We start from the raw sequence: 20,585 nt of genomic DNA, 5'->3' as shown, positions 1-20,585 counted from the left end.
GAACTTTTGGGATCACTTAAATATACTATCATATCATCTGCAAATAGTGATATTTTGACTTCTTCTTTTCCGATCTGTATCCCCTTGACATCCTTTTGTTGTCTGATTGCTCTGGCTAGAACTTCAAGAACTATATTGAATAAGTAGGGAGAGAGTGGGCAGCCTTGTCTAGTCCCTGATTTTAGTGGGATTGCTTCAAGTTTCTCTCCATTTAGTTTAATGTTAGCAACTGGTTTGCTGTATATGGCTTTTACCATGTTCAGGTATGGGCCTTGAATTCCTATTCTTTCCAGGACTTTTATCATGAAGGGGTGTTGAATTTTGTCAAATGCTTTCTCAGCATCTAATGAAATGATCATGTGGTTTTGTTCTTTCAGTTTGTTTATATAATGGATCACGTTGATGGTTTTCCGTATATTAAAGAGACATATGACTGACTTTTTTGCCTGCTCTTAGGACTCTTTTTTTTCTCCTATTGGATTGCTTGTTCAGGCTCAACATGAGGGCTTTTGGCTTGTCTTATATCTTCTTTTGTCTAGTTTGGCTGGGCTGCCTTGGAGGCCTGTTCTTTTCAGAAGAGGAAAGGGAAGAGGGACGGATCTGGGGCAGAGAGGTGTTGGTGGAGGAGTTGGGAGGAGTGGAGGGAGGAGAAACTGTGGTCATGATGTGTTGTATGAGAGAAGAAGCTATTCTGAATAAACAAAAGAAAGAAAAATAATTTAAAAAAAAAACCTACAGTACTGCATGCAGTGTTTTCATTTCTGTCTCTCCCTGCAAAGCAAGTTCATTGTTTTTATCTGGGGAAAGCATCATGCTGACAGGCAGTAGCCAGGAGCCACTTGAGCTTGTATACTCTCTGCCGCCTTTGCGTCTCTCCCACTCATGCACAACTTCTTATTCCTTAAAGAAACAAGGCATCCAACTTCTGTTGGCCCTCACCACACGTGGTTGATAATCACTGATGCCGCCATTTTTGCTGTTGTATGCCAGGCTGTTTTATTATTTATATCACCTGAGTATGCTTGCTTTAGACTGAGGGGCTAACATTTTGTAATTGGTCAAACTGATCCATGAGCTCCCGCTTGATGGTTTTTCTTTCATTTCTTTTCTTCTAATGCTCATGAAAATACATCTCTGTTGATCTTGCAACCAAATGAGAAATTACTTGACAATTCACTTCTAGAATTACCATATCTGGTTCACACCGGATAGTCAAAACCGCCTGGGAAAATTTGTTTAAATTTCTTGTAAAGTATAATAAATATGATTATGTATATGTATTCATAAAGAGATGTATGCATGTCACCAGTTCATCAAATATGCAGATGAGCATCTATAATAAAATGCACAGATGTAAAGGGGGATTTTGCAGTGTTTTCTAATTATGTAAAAGAGAACCATATGGTTGAATATCCAAATATGAGTGTACTATAATATCTCTTCTTTACAAAAGAGATAATTAAAACTCAGATGGGTGCCTCAAGTCATATATTAAGATACAAACTTACAATGCATACTAATATACTCTGAATCTGAGCCTCATGTCAATTGCTTATAGAAAAGATTAAATGTGCTAGAGCACATTAAATTAAGTGCCATGAAATGTATTTATAAAAACAAATATTTATTGACTAAGTTAGTGGTTACAAAATATTTCTTGGGCATATCGATAACTTCCTCCCCCTCACGGCAGACAGACAGAGCTGGGGTCTGGCGGTCGAGGCTCTTTCTTGGAGAAGCTGCAGCACCCATATGCCCAGTGTGTTTATTATGTACAGGTGGACATAGAGGCGGGATAATTGAATACAGACAGACGAGGAGACAAGATTATTGTATACAGCTGAACGGGGATGCAGGCTTAACTAATCTTGGTAGGCAGCAATCTTCAGCCCATAAACATCTGAGGTGGGAAAAGCTACAGTGGATTTTTTGCGCACACACTATCAATATTGATGTGCAGTTCTAGGGAAGGTCTTGCCATTTCTATGGGTGCAAGGCATTGGTACCCTTGTTGAACAATACACATTCACTCAGGATGGTACTGTCTTCCTACAGGCTTCTCCTCTGGAGTAGGCTTTAATGTTGGGGATCCTTTCTTATCTTTCAAAAGGATTTAGACAAGTGTGCTGCTAAGCTTCACCCTCAGAGACAATTGAAGTCATAGGCAGCTCACTGTACCCCAGAGGCAGTTTACATAAGAGAGAGCGTGGTGTGCGAGAATGACACTTGAATTCTCAGGCTGATTATGTTCTTTTATTTTAAGATTTTTAAATGATGTATTTTATTTATGTGTAAGTATGTATGTGTGCATGAGTATATGTGTATGGATACCTATAGAGACCAAAAATTCCTTAGACATCCAGTAGCTGGGGTTATAGGCAGATAAGAACCAATCAACAGAGGTACTTGGGAATCTAAATCTGTTTCTCTTAAGATCAGAAACCATTCTTAATGACTAGGACACATCTCTAGCCCCCAAATCGATTAGGGTTTTGTTTTTACTTTGTTTTAAGACAGGGTCTCACTATGTAGCACCCTGACTGACCTGAGACTCACAAAGTAGATGGGGCTAGCCTTGGCTCTGTCCCCCAAGTCCTAGGCTTAAAGGTATATGTCACCATGTCAAGCTCTGAGTAACTGCAATCTTGATACTTCACCTTGTTTGTGAATGAATTTAGTAATGCAATGAACAGCATGAAGGTTATGTCTGAGAACAAACCTTAATGTCGAGCAGGAGATTTTAGAAGATGTTATCCAGAAATTGTGAAAATTGTCCCTAAATTTTATGTTTTGTCTTCGTGTGTGCATCCCAATGTGCAGTTTCACGTGGATGTCTGTGTGCAAGCATGTGCAAGGATGCGTGCTCAGGCCAGAGGTTGGTGTCAGGTGTCGTTCTTTATCATTCTCGACCTGAATTTGTAGGACAAATGTCACTGAATCTGGAGCGTACCAATTGTTGGTAAGCGATCTGGTTGATCAGTGATCTTCAGACATCCTCTTGTCACAGATTCCTCAGGGCTGTGGATACAGACCCATCTTATGAATATGCCTTTTTAATGTGGCTTCTCGGGGAACACGCTCAGGTTTTTTTTTTTTTTTTTTTGCTTTTATGACTAGGATTTTACCAACAGCCATCTTCCAAAGCCCCACAAATTGGCTTTTATTAAGGAAATGGAGACCATAAGATCTACTGACTACAGAATCCTGGAATCACATCTGTACTATAGTATTAGTGTCATGATAAAAGGAATTCTAGGATTTCCAAAAAGGAAGGAGCATGGTCAAGTATCCATGGGAGGGAGTCTTGCCACAGCAGGCAAGTCTTCAGGGGGACTGCCCAGAATTTGTGACCCAGAGGGTATTTCAAACTGACAAAGACAAGCTATTTCCATCAATTCTTCTGTGGTTTTAGCCTTTAAGGGATAGTTCTGAAGAACATGTAAGATTTGTGCTTGGCATGATCTTGTATATTATATTTGATACAGTTTGCTGGCTCTGTGAGTCAGAGGACAATTTTTGAAAGCTGTTTGTTTACATTTCCAAGGCCAAAGAAGTTTCATTGTTAGAATTTGTATTTCAACAGACACAGCATTTGTGTTTCTTTCCCCTTACTTTGGTTGTTTATTATTTAATATGTATAAATTAGCAGACATGTAGCTGACAATATGCTATTGCTACATAGATTTATCGTCTATCCAGACAATGGTTCAGTCACATGGTTAAAGTATAATGTAGCTTTTCTAGTTGTGTCTTCATTTAAATTAAATGTTATTTTTGACTTAATTATTGTCCACTTCATATGGGAGTGTACCTGAGTTTACTTAGCATGGAAGAGACAAAATGTTGATTTGGTAATATATTCTTGGATTTTCAGGTAACTGCCTGGTGACATCTGGTTTCTCTGTTTTCTGTAATAAAGTGTGACCCTTTGATGCAATTATGGCAACGGAATGTAGCTGGCAATGGTGCTAACATTCTAGAAACCATCTACAACTCAAAGCGAGTTGTGTATCTTCTTCCAAGTTGCCCTCCTGGTGACTGGCATATGGGTTAGATGATTAGGATGAAATCAAGCGTCTAGAACAACCTCAGACTCTGGGAAAGATGACAGAAAATCGGAACAATGGAGACTGGGGTCCTCAAAGACCACTGACTCCCTTACATCACACAGCTTTGGAGTTTATTTACTTGTACATGATATACATTTTTTTTTCATGCTTAAAAGATTTCTATTTGGGGTTTCTTGTTGCTACATAAATATCTTCTGCTCATAAATTAGATAAAGAATTCGAGCCCTTCTGAGAGAAATGATGGTTGGGAAGTTGAATATTTTAAGCTTTAGAATTTTTAAATTATAAGGCTGAGTGAAGTCTCTTATATAACACCTTACATTATAGAGAGTTTTCTCCATGTGAACTTACTTGATCTTTATGGTGAAACTTGTATAGAAAACAGGAAGAGTACTTATGATCTCATTTTAGGGACAAGAGAACCGTGAGTCAGAAGAGTTATCACATGCCTGAAATATGGATTGAATTAATCACCTCCACAGCTACACTGGACCACCCCTGGGGCAGAGGTTTCCCCAGGGTAATTCTTGTGTGACAGAGTGTCCTTTCCATGGTAATCAGTGACCACCAAATGTTAAAAGGGACCCCACATTTCTGTTGTGCAACTTAAGTTTAAATGTAAATCACAGATTAAGAAGGACTTTAAATCTTTTTGGAGGCAACTAAGAAAAAAAGGTTGAATCTGGGAGTTGGGGTCTAATCCTGAGTCTGTTCAAACTCAACTTCTTAACCAATGAGTGAAAAGGGAAAGAAAAAAATTATGTCTGTGGAATAGTCTCATATCCAACATGGATATCTTGTGATGGGTCATTAGAATCTTCTTCCTATTTTGAGGGAAATCATATAAAATCTAGAAAAAAATTCTATCCAGCTATACCACTTGGGCATAAGAAGTATTTTGCATTCTACTGAAAAGATGCCTGCTCATTAATGTTTACTGCTGCTGCACTGACAATAGCCAGGAAATGGGAACACTGTAGCTGTGCATCAACCAGTAAATGAATAACAAAATGTGTGGTATTTTCACACAATGGAATATCATTTGTCCATTAAGAGCAACGAAATTACAAAACTCACAAATAAACGAGTGGAATGGAATCAATTCTCAGCCAGGTGAGTCAGACCCAGAAAGATATGTTAGCTTTGAATCTTCAAATATGTGTATTTCATTTGGAATATGCATACAGCTCAGGAACTTAGTAAGGGTCCATGGGAGAGAACTTTCTCCTTTAACATGAGAGTGCTTTCAAGTGAGGAGATAAAGAGCACGGTGGTATAAAGGCTTGTAAGGTAAAAGTGTAGCAGGAAGAATTAAATAGGGATATGTAATGGAGGACACAGTTGAGGACAGAATATGGGGAGGGATTAACAACACTAAAGACCTTTCCAAAGAGTCATATGAAATCATATGAGGTCATATAGACCCCTAAACATTACCCTTTACCCTCTATACTTCGTGGTAAGACCCCATTGATGAATAAAGCACATACTTGAGTTATAAAGGATGGATAAAGCAAGCTGGCACTGACCTGGAACCTTCATCCCCACTGGTTAGCTTTCATAGTTCTGGAAAATACTAAGCATGCTAAAAGAAGAAAAGAGAAAATAGAAAAGTAATCAACAGGTTTACCAAGCTAAACCCTGACTGCAAAAAAACTGTGTTGGAAAGACATGCCCACTGGTGTAATAACAGCAGGGAGATCATGAGAGTTACTAATCACTTTTTGATTGGATTGAAGCCCTGCTCCTCAAGATGAAACCCATACCCATCGCCATTGCTTATCCAAGGGTCTGAGACTAGATAGAACATTGGGAGAGAATCTACCACTATTACTTTGCCAAATAAACATAGTATTAAATTTATCATTACATCCATAGATTAATTAATCTCTCAATCGTTACCAGAGAAGTTTCAATTTGTACTAGATGGTGATTACCATAAAGACACACAACTCATCAAGTTACAGGGAATGAGACACTTGGGGATGCTTAATCCTAAATAGAACATCTATGTCACAACCCTTCTTCCAGGACTAAGCTATCACTGCAGGAGAGAAAGGAGAAAGAGTGTAAGCTGGTGGATACCTACATGCAAACAGTGTCTTCTGGACACACATGGCAGTTTCACAGGCTTCCTAACAGTGGTTATGGCAGCATATGAAAGAAGTGTGCAAGCTCAAGATAGACTAGCTTGCAGCATGGAAAGGGCAGGTGGTACAAAGTTCCACTGTTAGCCAAGGAGCTGTTGACAATTGTTAGATGGTTAGACGGGGTGAGTCAGTTTTCATTGAGAATGTAGTCCCCGATTAGTTGACCACCCTACAGTGGAAATCCATGTGACCAAGAATTTATGTGCAGCCCAAATTAAATTTGATGGATGTCCCCCCCAACCCCCAATGAAGACCCATAGTTGGGGGAAGTAGAGGTGAATATGATCAAAGCACATTATATAACATCCTCAAAGAAATAAAGAAAAATTCACTAAATATTTAAGGCCCCCCAATTCTGAGAATCAAAACCCAAGAATGGATATCTTTAATACATGGTATGATTTGGAATTACTTCAGTGTCTGTTGGTTTCCATAGCAGTACATTTGACTTATTTAGCAAATAAAAATTAGGATGCACAATTATAGATCAAGTTCACATCAACAATGGGTATTCTTTTAAGGTAACTATTTCGACATTTGGGAATTACATGAAGAGTTGTTTTTGCTAACTGTATTTTATGTGACAACAGTATTTGGTAGGTAGGAGAGGTTTGCTCCTGCTGTATCTTATCTTCCCTTCGGGATACTTCTATAACGTGGAAATCTGTCAATCATTTTGTGTGTAATTTATGTAATGTCAGTTGGGTATACTTGTTCAAGAGTTAAAACTGAGCTACATGGCAGGAGAAAGAGGGCATGAAGCAGATCCTACAGTGTTCTCCTAGAGCTAATCACTGAAAGCACAACTTTCCAGTTTTGTCAGCTGCTTCCTAATGGCCCTGGGAGAAGTTAGTCTTTTGGTGGCCCAATTCTATAGGATGGTCTTGGGAGCTATTGAGAAAACTGTGCCAAGGTTCTGCTCTTTCAACCATTGCCTTCTTCCTGAACCAAAGGCTATTCTGCTGCATTGAGCTCAAATGTGTCTCTTTTGCAACTGGGCCATGACTGATACAGTTCTCTGGATATTGTATGCAGTAGTAGGAAGAGGAAATGACATTAATGGCATTTAAAGCTAATAAACAGCAATGTGAAAAAGAACACTCATTAAAGAGGCCTAGAACCTTCAATAGGCCACTTCAAATCATTCTGTTTCAACTAGTCCTTTCATTGTTAAATCCTCTTTCTATTCCTTTGAGTTCTAGTTGATCTGTAGATGTTGTTTATTATATTGAAATCATTAAGCAGATGTAATTTTGCATGCCACCTTTCTCCTTTAACATCATGTCATATATGTATATATATATATATTTTGCTATAGTTTCTATAATTATTTGAATCAATCTGTAATAGCTTTTCTAGTTGCTGTATCATAACTCATTTCATTATTCTCTTACTTTTGGATTTAAAGGGTGTTTTTGTTCCCCACATAAATATTCTTTAGTCAATAGTTTCTTTCTTTCTCCTGAATTATTCCTTAAAATAAATTCCCAGCAGTAGAATAATTGGGTCAAAGGCTGTGAACATTCTGAGTCTTTTAAAATGTGTTTCCAAATTGCTTTTTGCAAGGGATACAGAAAGGACAATTCCAGTTGGGTGGTAAATGTACTGATGGTTAAATTAAGGCAAGCCAGGTAAAGCTAACCCCATTCAGAATGCTGAAGGCGTACCACCCTCCCACTCTGAGGCTCAGGGAATTTACAGGCTGCTTGTGGAAAGAGTATGAGGGAAATCACAGCGGTATTAGGAGGATTTATTTGTGACAGAACATTATGTTCTCAGATTCCTTAAATGAAGTAAATCTTATTTACTTCCAAATAAGTTTTTTTAAAGTGTCTCCTCTGAAGCCAGAAGTAACTTTCCTAGTCTTTCATCTGCACTTATTCCCACTCTGCTACCTCTTCAGCAAAGAGAGACTAATTAGGAATAACCTGCATTTATTAGTCTACATGAATAGTAAATGCTTAGTGCTTGGTTTTAGATTCATCCCAGGAATATTGCTATCAATTAATATTAAAGATGCCTGAGAACCACTTCCAACTCAATAGCACTCCTTGTCCCCTCAAAAAGACTAGAGAACATGACATTTCTTCAAGGAAGATAAAAACACAAAATTGTCTTCAATGCCGCCATCATCAGGAAAGAGCAAATTGGGTCCATCTGAGAAATCGCAAATTTTAGGATGTCTATTATTAACAGTATTATGAGACGATAACATTTAGGACGAAAGTAAAGTGTTAACAGGAAGTGGAGAAAGAAAATCCATGTGTATTGCTGGTGGGAATGTATATTGGTTTGGAAACAATGTGGGTAGTTCTTTAAAGATTGGTATTAGAATTAGTATTTGATCTGACTATGGCAGTCTGTGTATATGGACAAAGGGAAGGAAACCAGTTCCTTAAAGATGTTTCTGAGCCCCTGGGTTAATTGTAGCATAGTTGAGATGCAGAAATAACCTAAGTGTCCACTAAAGAGGAGTGGGATAAATACAATATGTTGTATGTATATGTAAAAAGAAACATTGTTCAGTCTTGAAAAAGAAAGAAATCTGAGGCCTTGGAGACAGCTTAGGTGATCAGTACTTTCAGTACTTTCTCTACAAGCATGAGGGGAACTGAATATGAATATGAATTCCCCAGCACCCATGTGAAAGGGCAAGCAGAGTTGTGCACATCCATAACTGCAGAACTGGGGAGCAGAGCCATGCATATCTCAAGATCTCAGCAGTTGCCCAGCATAGCTTAAATGGCAAGCATCTGGTTCAGTGAGAGACCCTTTATCAAGGCAATATGGTAGTGAGTGACAGGAAGTCATTGATGACCCACTTTGGCCTACAGATGGATACTACGCACTTAGACCTTACATACAACAGCTCACTTTCAAACCAAGCCATGCCAAATCAAGCCAAACCAAACCCCACACCTAAAATAAACATAAGGAAGAGGTGTACATCTACCCCTTTCTTGCCCTGTGTCTCTCTATTTCATGAGAATTTTCCTTTTTGGGATCTTGACATCCATGAATATTAAAAAAATACCCAAACAGTCATGATCCTTTACAAGGCCATCAAACTTTATATTCTACAAAGCATGGGCATACTACAAGCAAGCGAAGCAGTCACTAATGTCATCATTGTCAGACCACAGTAAGAAGAACATTTTAAACCCTAGAAGAATTCCATAAGGACAACGCCTCATTGAATTTATCTGGCTTTACAGAAGCTCCCTACATTGTCCTTACATTTTTCATTTTGCCTCTGACAGCTTATAACTTAATTTTGAATTGGCCAATGTCCAAGGCTTTGTACTTGGAAAGTCCTGGGGAAATGGAAAAGACCTTATCTTTGGAGTCAGGGAGATCTGACTTCAAACATGGCTCCTGCACTTGACCTTGAGTGACTCAGAGCATTGGTTGGAGCTGTTCTGAGGGAGGGGGGACTGTGGATTTAGCACTGGGAATAAGGGCAAGTGATGGGTGTTTTGGATTCCTCTACACTTTTGTCTCCTTTTTATACTCTTTCTTTCTCAATTATAGAGCAACATCTTATCCGGATGAAATGGAAAATTTTCTAGGCAGAAACCAGGTACCAAAGTTAAATCAGGATCAGATAAACCATCTAAACAGTCCCATAACTCCTAAAGAAATGGAAACAGTTATTAAAAATCTTTCAACCAAAAAAAGCCCAGAACCAGATGAGTTTAGTGCAGAATTCTATCAGAACTTCATAGAAGACCTCATACCAATACTGTCCAAACTATTCCACAAGTAGAAACAGAAGGAACACTACCCAATTCCTTCTATGAAGCCACAATTGTTCTTATACCGAAACCACACAAAGATCTTTACCAACTCTACATCTGATAGAGGGCTAATATCTAATATATACAAAGAGCTCAAGGAGCTAGACTCCAGAGACCCAAATAACCCTATTAAAAATGGGGTACAGAGCTAAACAAAGAATTCTCAGCTGAGGAATATCGAATGGCTGAGAAGTACCTAAGCAAATGTTGAACATCCTTAATCATCAGGGAAATGCAAATCAAAACAACCCTGAGATTCTACCTCACACCAGTCAGAATGACCAAAAAAAAAAAAAAAAACCAGCAAAATAAAACAAACAAACAAAAAAACCCTCAGGTGACAGCAGATGCTGGTGAGGATGTGGAGAAAGAAGAACATTCCTCTATTGTTGGTAGGACTGCAAGCTGGTAGAACCTCTCTGGAAATCAGTCTGGAGGTTCCTCTGAAAATTTGACATTGTACTACCTGAGGACCCAGCTATACCTCTCCTGAGCATATACCCAAAAGATGCTCCTATGTATTAAAAAGACACGTGCTCTAGTATGTTCATAGCAGCCTTATTTATAATAGCCCGAACCTGGAAAGAACCCAGAAGCCCTTCAACAGAGTAATGGATTCAGAAAACGTGGTACATCTAAGCAATGGAATACTACTCAGCTATCAAAAACAATGACTTCATGAAAGTCATGGGCAAATGGATGGAACTAGAAAATATCATCCTAAGTGAGGCAACCCAATCACAAAAAAGCACACATGTGTGCACTCACTGATAGGTGGATATTATCCCAAAAGTTTGAATTACCCAAGATATAATCCACAGACCACGTGAAGCTCAAGAAGGATGACCAACGTTCTGATGCTTCAGTCCTTAGAAAGGAGAACAAAAATATTCATAGGAGGAGATATGGAGACAAAGTTTGGAGCAGAGACTGAAGGAATGGCCATTCAGAGCCTGACCCATCTCATTATCCAGTCCATATACAGCCACCAAACCCAGACAATATTGATGAAGCCAAGAAGTACATGCTGACGGGAGCCTGATATAGCTGTTTCTTGAGAGACTCTGCCAGAGAATGACAAATACAGAGGTGAACGTTAGCAGCATACCATTTAACTGAGAATGGGGTCCCCATTGGAAGAGTTAGAGAAAGGATTGAAGGAGCTGAAGGGGCTTGCAACCCCATAAGAACATCAATACCAACCAACCAGAGCTCCAAGGCACTAAACCACTACCCAAAGAGTACATATGGACAGACCCATGGCTCCAGTTGCATATGCAGCAGAGGATGGCCTTCTTGGACACCAATGGGAGGAGAAGCCCTTGGTCTTGCCAAGGGGAAATGTCAGGGTGGGGAGGTGGGAAAGGGGGGGTGGTTGTGGAGGGGAACATGCTCATAGAAGAAGTGTGAGGGGGAAGGCATATGGGGCTTAAAGAAAAAGTAAAGCAACATCTTGATCATGAACTCACTTTCTGATTATTTAATTGATAAAACATAGTTATTTGGAGAAATAAACTAAAAATCTGTGAATATCAATTATTAAAAAATAGCATGGGAAATTTGAAACTCATTCATACAATATTTTAAACACTCCCTGAATAAACCAAAAAGGGTATCAAACAAATGCCAACATGAGGTAAACTCAGTCTTTTTCTAGACTCTTACTGTATCCTTTGACATTGGTCTTTGTCTTAACTTAGTTCAGGCCCCTGTGAGGTCTTTTTCCTCACTGTTGTCATTCGATGTAAAGAAAGAAGAATTCGATTGAAAAATTTAGTAAGAATCCCTCATGCTCAACATAACCAAGTCCTGACTATTCACATATCACTTTGCAAGCAGCAGATGTCCCTGTGTTTCTGTTATTAATACCCAACTCTGATCTTGCTGCTACAGGCTTGGAAAAAATCACTCTGTGCCATGCAAGTTTTCCTTGCCATATCCCAACCCCTCTCCATGTTGGAAAGAGATCTACCTAGCAGGATGCAGAGGGCCATGTGTGGCACTAACTTCATAGACAACAACAGAGTTTATAAATTAAAATTTTGATTTCCGTGATTAAGACCAGATGGGATTGCTCTAATTTAATTATTTCTTGAGAAAAGAAAGTTGCTTTCCATCCATAGGGAATAAACTGGTAATTTAAAAAGAAACTGCACACAGGGGCAATCATTTCTATTTTGCTCACCACATGTTTCCTAAGCGCTTTAACTTACCATGATGGGGATGGTTTTCTGGATGTTCAGAAGACTTGAGGCTTCCTCTAATGTCAGGTTGCTTGTAGGTAAAAGTTGCAGCTGTTTATTCGCAACAAGCGTTAACACCAGCAACCTCATTAGTAGTAGACCCTCCGACAGTCTTCTTCCTTGCTGCTTCGTGCTGGCCACAATGGCCTTCTTAATTATTGAAGAGAAAGGAATGGATATGTGCGGAGGACAGCAGATGAGATAGCTCACCCTGCTCTACCCAGTGGTTCAGAAAGCTGATTGATCTGCACTGTATTGTTATGTTCCCGAGTTATGCTTTTAAAGTCGGTGGGAATTTTGGAACCATGAGAAGACAGAGGACATGGTGGTATGTTCATGGGAGAATGTGTTCACATATACTAACTTCCTAAACTGTTCCTTTCACGCACTTAAATGACCCTGTCAATGACCTCCAAGCTTTGTTTTTGGACAATAAGCATCAAGAAGACTTCTCCCTACAAATAGGCTGTCTTAAAACAACAGACTTATCTTTTCCCTTTCTAGAGATGAGGAGTCTGAAAGGGAAGCATCCTTTCCCCCTTTCCTGGATTCCAGAAGTTTCCGGTATTCTTACACTCTTTATTCATGGGTACATTCCTCTGCTCATTGCTTTTCCTTTTACGTGGCTATTTTTTTTTCATGGCTGTGTCCAAGTCCCTTTCTTATAAAGAATGTAGTCATTTGACTAGAGTCATTCAAAATAAATACTTCACGTCAGCTTTGGACAGACATTTTTCCAATACCATATTCATAAAGCGCTGGGTGGAAGGAATATTGAAGGGCATGATTTAATGTCAAAAGAAACTTTCTGATCATCTCTGCTTCTCTCTGTACTTCAATACACCTCTTGATACCAGCTTAAAACTTTCTTGGCTTCTTTTTCATTCTGAGTTATACCCTGAAGCCTCTTGATGCTTGTGACAACCAACTGTCCAGGTGGTCCTATCCAACTTCTCGTTTTATACCAAAGGAAATAGCTTTTTGCTTCCCAGAGCTTAGCCAAAACATGGAGGAAATTAAGACTATCCCAAGTGCCTGCCTCTCTAATGCGAATCCCTCTAGACAGCCCTTTTCCAATTAGGATGAATAATTTCCCTTCACAGACCTCTACCTTGTCCTCACATCTGTGCCCTTTGAAGTCTGGAATTGGCATAAATGCTAATTTGAAATTAACATACAATTTATTTCTTTACTAACCTCCTCTGGTTCATTTCCATCTCTTTAACAAGGTCTTTGGCAAGTAATTGGACAAGGAGAGCTTTTTCCTTCAGATCATCTGGGGATTTATTGGAATTCTCCTGTTATCTGTGGCGTGCATGCTTTCCAGCATGGGTCAAGAGCCATGAACCTGGAGACAGAAGTCACTAGTGTCCTGTCTGTCTCAATTGTTCATGGAAGCAGGGTTTACTTGTCACCTAAACACAATTGTTTTTCTCTGCTCATCATTGAACTTCACTAGATTCTGGGGTGGTGTGTCTCTTTTTGTCAGGGGTCGCTATAATTTATAAGACATTAGAACATTTGGTACCTTGGGACACCACCTCTAAAAACATGGCTTCTACTCTGTAGGGTAATATTTTATGCCCACGATTGTGATTTTTTTCCATTTGCATGTGGCTGCCAGGTAATATTGCTCTGACGTCATGGAATCTGTTTGAACTGCTGCACGGCATACCAGGAAAGTCTGTTCCCACTATCTATTTCTGAACCTCAGCTAAGCTATGCCATCATGAAAAAATGTCTGAAGATGGCTTTTAGAGGGTATTTGCATCCTTCCTTTGTTATATGAATGGGGGAGGTTTTTCTCCTTACAGAGATTGATGGATAGGTTGATTCAGAAATGGCAAGGCAGAATCTATGTCATACATCCTCAAGGAAGAGTATTTTTTTTCACAATACCCCACCTTTGCATCAAGCCAACTGGACCTCACCACTGTACTGTTGTAGACACAGGAAGTCCTTTGGACCCTTTCTTTGCAATGTCATCATTCTCAGCTATGCTCACTGCCGTTATATTACTGCTCCCCTTCTTTCCTTAAATGTTTACTTTCTATTCTTTGAAGGATCTGAGGTCAGCATTCAGGGAAAAAACTGTAAGATAGAATTTGCTCCCAGAGGGTGAATATGCAAATAATCAATGGCCAGCTACTAAGTGAGAATAGACTTCAAAGTTGAAGTCCTTGAAGTGGCCAATGAGTCAGAAACCAAGGCAGTGCCCCTGAGTGCTTATTCTGGAATGGTCAGAATATTACTGGTAACTGGTAGTTTCCTTTATTATTTTTAATTTTTCTTTGCATCTGCTTTCAAATCAAGACCAAGCAGAAAACCAGATATACTCCCCAATCCAGTCACATAGGATGTATGACTGGTATCTCTTCAGTGTACTTCTAAGCTTCCAAAGCCAATAATTCTAACTAGCAGGTATATGAAGTTTCCCCAGCTGGTTCCCTCCTCCTTCCCTTCTCTTGGAATCTCTGCCAAGTACTGTGATGGTGGCTTCAGGAAACTCTGAGTAAACATCAGGGTCTTGTCTCCTTAAAGAGGACTTTATTTCCATCGAAGTTCAAGAAACATTTAGAAGACCAACTCAGCTGTATTAAATGTTCAAAAGGTGTGGTTGAACATTTAACAATCTCTGAACCAGGGGATATTAGATTTCACTGCTTAAATTTTGGGGTAAGTAATTAGAAAAAAATGGTAACAAGATTAAGGTAGAAGTGTGACAGAACACATGTGATTAAGTCTAGTGGGAAGTCCCTAGTTAGATGTTACTTGGAAGTTTCTGATGGGCAAGTCTGGTGGGCATGTGGTTTCATTTTATTGTTTATGTTGGACGTGGTTACATACGAGTTCAGGGAGCAAGAGCTTAAGTCTTGCAATTAAAATTGAGACTGTATTAGCGTAGAATCATTGTATACTATGATAAGCAAAGCAATCCAACCATACACAAGAAGCTAACCCAGGATGCAGTATTTCTTTTTTATTGATTGTATTATGCTATTCTTGCAGAGTAGTTTTGAATCAGAAAGTAGGGTGCTGGTTAGTTCTTTCGGGGAGCTGTTAAGTCATGGATGAGGACTTGAAGAGCTGTCGGTACCTTCTTCTGCCTTCATTATATGAGGTTGCTACTTGCACGGCAGTCTCTGGTGTGCTCAGCCTGCATCTGCAGAGCAAGAAAGGATGCTGTCGCTATTACAATGTCTATGGTCACATGGGACTAAAATGTGCGGTGTGCCTACCTAGGAAGTGGCTTGTGCTAGCCTTTTTCTATGGCTGACTTCTCGGCACATTTCTTGACTCACTGAGGATGCTTTTGTCTAACTTTCCCTTTTAACAGAAAACTTTGCCTTTATGTCCTCCTTTACCTTACTGCCCCTGCCCTCTTTGAAGATTTCTTTCCCTCTTTTCCATTTCCTTCATCATCTTTGTCTTCTCACTTTTCCTTTTCATCTTAAAAAACATTCTCTCCATTTCTACGAGAACTATTTACTATTCTGGAAAAAAGCCTCAAATTATGAAGACCAGCATTATAGAGTTCATTTAAATGAACTATCAGTATTCTGTAGCTATCAGTTTCAAAAATATGTGTATATATCACTTAGTCCTTTAAATAAGTTTTTTCCCCTCTGTTGACTATTTGATAGTTGACAATTCACCTTTGGAATTTCTCAGGTAAAAAAAAAATTAAGAAACTCCTAGTCAGAGTTGTGGAGAAAGGGTGACTTTCTAAGGGAGAAGTTCTTCTGTGGACTCCCCATGCTTCAGAGAGTACAGTGGTGAGCTCAGTACATCCCACCAATGGAGTTTACAAAGGTTGGGTGTTGTTAATGGAATCCAGGGACCCCTCAGGAGAAGGTGGTACAGATTTTAGTTTGTCATTTCTCCTGGAAACAGAAACTCTGGCAGCAGTCTATATACAGGGAAGGGTCTCCTCCCACCATATGGGCCTCATGATGGTAATTATGCCTCGTATGTAGGTGCCAAGCATAGGCTGAGAGTAAAGCTGAAACTATAAAAAATTCAGTGGTTGGAGTGTTTCTAACAACTGCTTGGCCTGTCATGCCCAGAAGGCATGATAATATGATAAAATTTTGTGTGGAATAGTATGGGGAAGGGATACAAGAAGCATTTTTGGTAGAATTTTAACAGCCTCATGTCTGTATAAGGTTTATGTTTTACTTTATTCATTTATGTTTAAATTTTATTTTATGCATGAATGCTTTACTTGCATGTATGTCTCTACATGGTTCCCCTGGAAGCCAGAAGAGGACATGGGATCCCTTGGAACTGGCATTATGGATGATTGTGAGCCACCATATGGATGCCAAATTGAACACGGATCCTCTGGAAGGGCAGCTAGACCTCCTAATCATGGAGGCGTCTCTCCAGTCTCTGGAGTTTATTTCTTTAAAAATTTTTTTGATAGTTTCCATCCAGGATGATTTAAGCGACCTATTTTACCTTTTAGGAATTCTTCCTACTAGGCATGATTAAGTATTTCCCAGGCTGGGACACTTTGCTAGGGACCAGGTTGGCAGACAAATGCCACTGTCCCTACTGAGATTACTGATCCCATCTCTCCATGAATGGACTTGTCTTATATCACACTGTAGCTCTTTTACTAAGATTGAACTCTTTTATTTCTTTGTAGTTAAAAATCTCTGGGCCTACAGAGTTTTTCTAACCAAGATGAATTTCTTTAATGCTTTCCTAGTCTTTATCCATTGATTTTTTTTAGGTCTAACTCTCAGAAAAGAAATTTATTTCAGAGTTTGAAGAGATGCCTCTCTCCAGCTCATAAGAACTGTCAAGAACTCCTACTTTAAAAAGTAATCTTTTTTCTTATGCAGTGATTGACCCGTTTCTTGAGTGTCAACCCTCATAATTATTCCTTAGTGAAAAGCTAAGAACTGTAATGAAGAGCATGAAATTTTTCTCCTGTAGTTCAGAGGAGCAGCTTGATGTTAGGTTTTATTCATGAAGCTCTTGAGGTACTTAGCACATAAACCCCACAAGGCTTCCGCGGAAAACATTCCTGAAATCACATACGATCTTTCACCCTTTGCTATTTATACAGATATCAAACATGTAAATATCAAACATCACATGGATGAAATTAATAGGAAGAATTCAAAGTCCTTGGGGCTCAGGGTTCTAAAATTGTAAATTAGTATAATAATTACTACAACTGTAGAAGGTTACTGTTCAAATTCTTTGACAATTTCACACATGTAAATAATGAATTTTGGGTCCTCTTTCATGTTCTGTTATTAACAACATCTCCTTTCTTTTCCCACCAAAGACCATCTCCCTAGGAAGCTACCCTTATCCTTTCAAATCCCCTGTCCTCTTCACTGTGTACGTGTGTATATATCTGGGGATTTTCAATCATAGTTATCACAGTTACTTGCATGAGTGTAAGTATGGAGATATTCACTGGAATGACGCCATCTTCCTCAGCAGCCATTGACCACTGATAGTCCCTCAGTCAGGGCTGGCCACTCATGAAAAAATGTTAATGGACCCAGTTTTGTGCAGATCTCATGTGTGTAGCCATAGCTTCAGTGAATTCTTCGGTGCAAATTATGTCCAGAAGTCACTGACTTGCTATCTCCTCCCCACTTTTGGTCACTTACATTCTCTCTGCCATTTCTTCCATATTTCCTGAGCTGTAGAGGGCTCTAAGTACACATCCTGTTTATAGCTTCGCACTCCACATTCATGTAGTCTTTGAAATTTAATCAGTTGGGAGTCTTCAAAGGGCTAGAAGGAGGAATCCAATATTTGTCAAAATGCAATATATTTTTTTTAGATTTATTTATTATGTATAAGTACACTGTAGCTGTCTTCAGACACACCAGAAGAGGGCATCGGATCTCTTTACAGATGGTTGTGAGCCACCATGTGGTTGCTGGGAATTGAACTCATGACCTCTGGAAGAGCAGTCGGATGCTCTTAACCGCTGAGCCATCTCTCCAGCCCTAAAATGCAATATAATTTAACCACACTATTTTAATAATGATGATTAAATAATCATTAGAGTATGTACTAGTTTATATACTATATATGCTATATGATACTTCTACGATTTTTTCCTTAGGACTCAAAGTTATTCTTAATGTCAGAAGGTCTTGGAGTTCCCAAAGTTAATTTCCCAAGGACTGTCGACATTGTTGATTGTCCCCTTAGCTTGAGGCCCAACCCCAGAGCTCTCCAGAGTCAGCTAAATCCTTCTTTGGAACTGGTTTAGAAGTCCCCTTGGTGAGTCTGTTTACCTTCTGTTCCTTCGTACAAGATCGATCCCAAGACATCTTCCAAATTCACAACCTGTGCATTCATCTCTATTCCAAAGCCTTCTTTGCAAAGGATCCAGACTTCAGAATTAGGAACAAGGTCCAAGAAAGCAGATGGTGATGTGGGACCATTGAGCTGAATCAACTCATGATTAGTTGGAACAGTTGAGTTGTGGGACAAAATAGTCCTTGGCACTAACAAATGCAGTGATTTAGATGCTCCCTGGCAGTGTGTGCTAGGGTGGTATATTGATGAATGTGAATAGTACTGTCAGTGCCATGTGTCAGTAGAAGTATAAGTACAATGGCGATTGGCACGAATTAGTAAGATTGTACTCTAGGAACAAAAGGACGTGTAAGACTATGGTTAATTGACAATAAAGTCAATTGGAACGGCCATAGGACTTCATCAGTATCATGTAATTAGGCTTTTATTTCATTCAGTGTGGATGACCAGAGAAAACAATGGGCTTCTAATGGAAGGACTGGGCTTCAATGATTACCCTCTAAAGTAAAGCTAATATTCTATGACAACTCAAAAGTCCTGAGTGGAATAGAAAGGGACCTGAACTCACTGAACTTTCAGTTCCATTGAGCTTGCAGATGTGCTAGGCTCGGTGTGAAGGTCTTCCTCTTTTGGGGAGAAACAACATGCATTGAATGTGACGTCTGTGGCCGCTAGGCCAAGGAGTTTCAGAGCCTTCGAGGTGAGGTAATGGAAAAGGACAAGACTGAAGTGTGAGACACAGACAAGATATATTGTCCAGAGTAAATGCGGTTGTGCTCTGAGAAAGATGGAGCAACATGTGACAGAATGTGAGTTTAGACAAAGACATTTTTATCCTGAGGATGCACCTCTGAGATGTGAAACAGCAGAGTAGGAATACCTGGGAGATGCTAAGATTTCGTTAAATGCTATGGGAAGCTTTTAAAGAATTTCAGAACTGATGTTTTAAAAAAAATACAGAAGGAATGAAAAGGCCCCGAAAATGAGCTTGTTAGAGAGGATGTAATATATAGTTTAAAAGTTTCAAATTGATCCATTCTTATCACCCTGTACAAAGCTCAAGTCCAAGTGGATCAAAGACATCCAGATAAAACCAGAAACACTCGGATTAATAGAAGAAATAGTGGGGAAGAGCCTTGAACACGTGGGCAGCAGGAAAAGTTCCCTGAACAGAACACCAGTGGCTTATGCTCTAAAATCAAGAATTGACAAATAGGATCTCATAAAATTGCAAAGCTTCTGTAAGGCAAAAGACACTGTCATTAGAACAAAACAGCAACCAGCAGATTGAGAAAAGATCTTTACCAATCCTACTTCTGATAGAGGGCTAATATCCAATATACACAAAGAACTTAAGAAGTTAGACTCCAGAGAGCCAAATAACCCTATTAAAAAGTGGGGTACAGAGCTAAACGAAGAATTCTCAGCTGAGGAATATCAAATGGCTGAGAAGTTCCTAAAGATATATTCAACATCCTTAGTGATCAGAGAAATGCAAATCAAAACAACCCTGAGATTCCACCTCACACCAGTCAGAATGTCTAAGATCAAAAACTCAAGTGACAACAGATGCTTGCGAGGATGTGGAGAAAGAGGAACACTCCTCCATTGTTGGTGGGATTGCAAACTTGTACAGCCACTCTGGCAATCAGTCTGGAGGTTCCTCAGACAATTGGATATTTTCTGAGCCTATACCCAAATGATGCTCCAACATACAACCAAGACACATTCCCCACTATGTTCATAGCAGCCTTATTATACCATCCAAAAGCTGGAAAGAAGCCATTCTATCAAGGAAAGAAGCCAGATGCCCTTCAACAGAGAAATGGATACAGAAAATGTGGTTCATTTACACAATGGAGTACTACTCAGCTATCAAAAACAATGACTTCATAAAATTCATAAGCAAATAGATGGACCTAGAAAATATCATCGTAAGTGAGGTAACCCAATCACACACACACACACACACACACACACACACACAAACCCCACACATGGTATGCACTCACTGATAAGTGGATA

This window comes from Rattus norvegicus, chromosome 1 (assembly GCF_021556685.1).
Source record: "Rattus norvegicus strain SHRSP/BbbUtx chromosome 1, alternate assembly SHRSP_T2T, whole genome shotgun sequence".
In the NCBI taxonomy this organism is placed as follows: domain Eukaryota; kingdom Metazoa; phylum Chordata; class Mammalia; order Rodentia; family Muridae; genus Rattus; species Rattus norvegicus.
The sequence above is the reverse complement of the archived record's forward strand: the minus strand, read 5'-3'. Positions refer to the sequence as shown.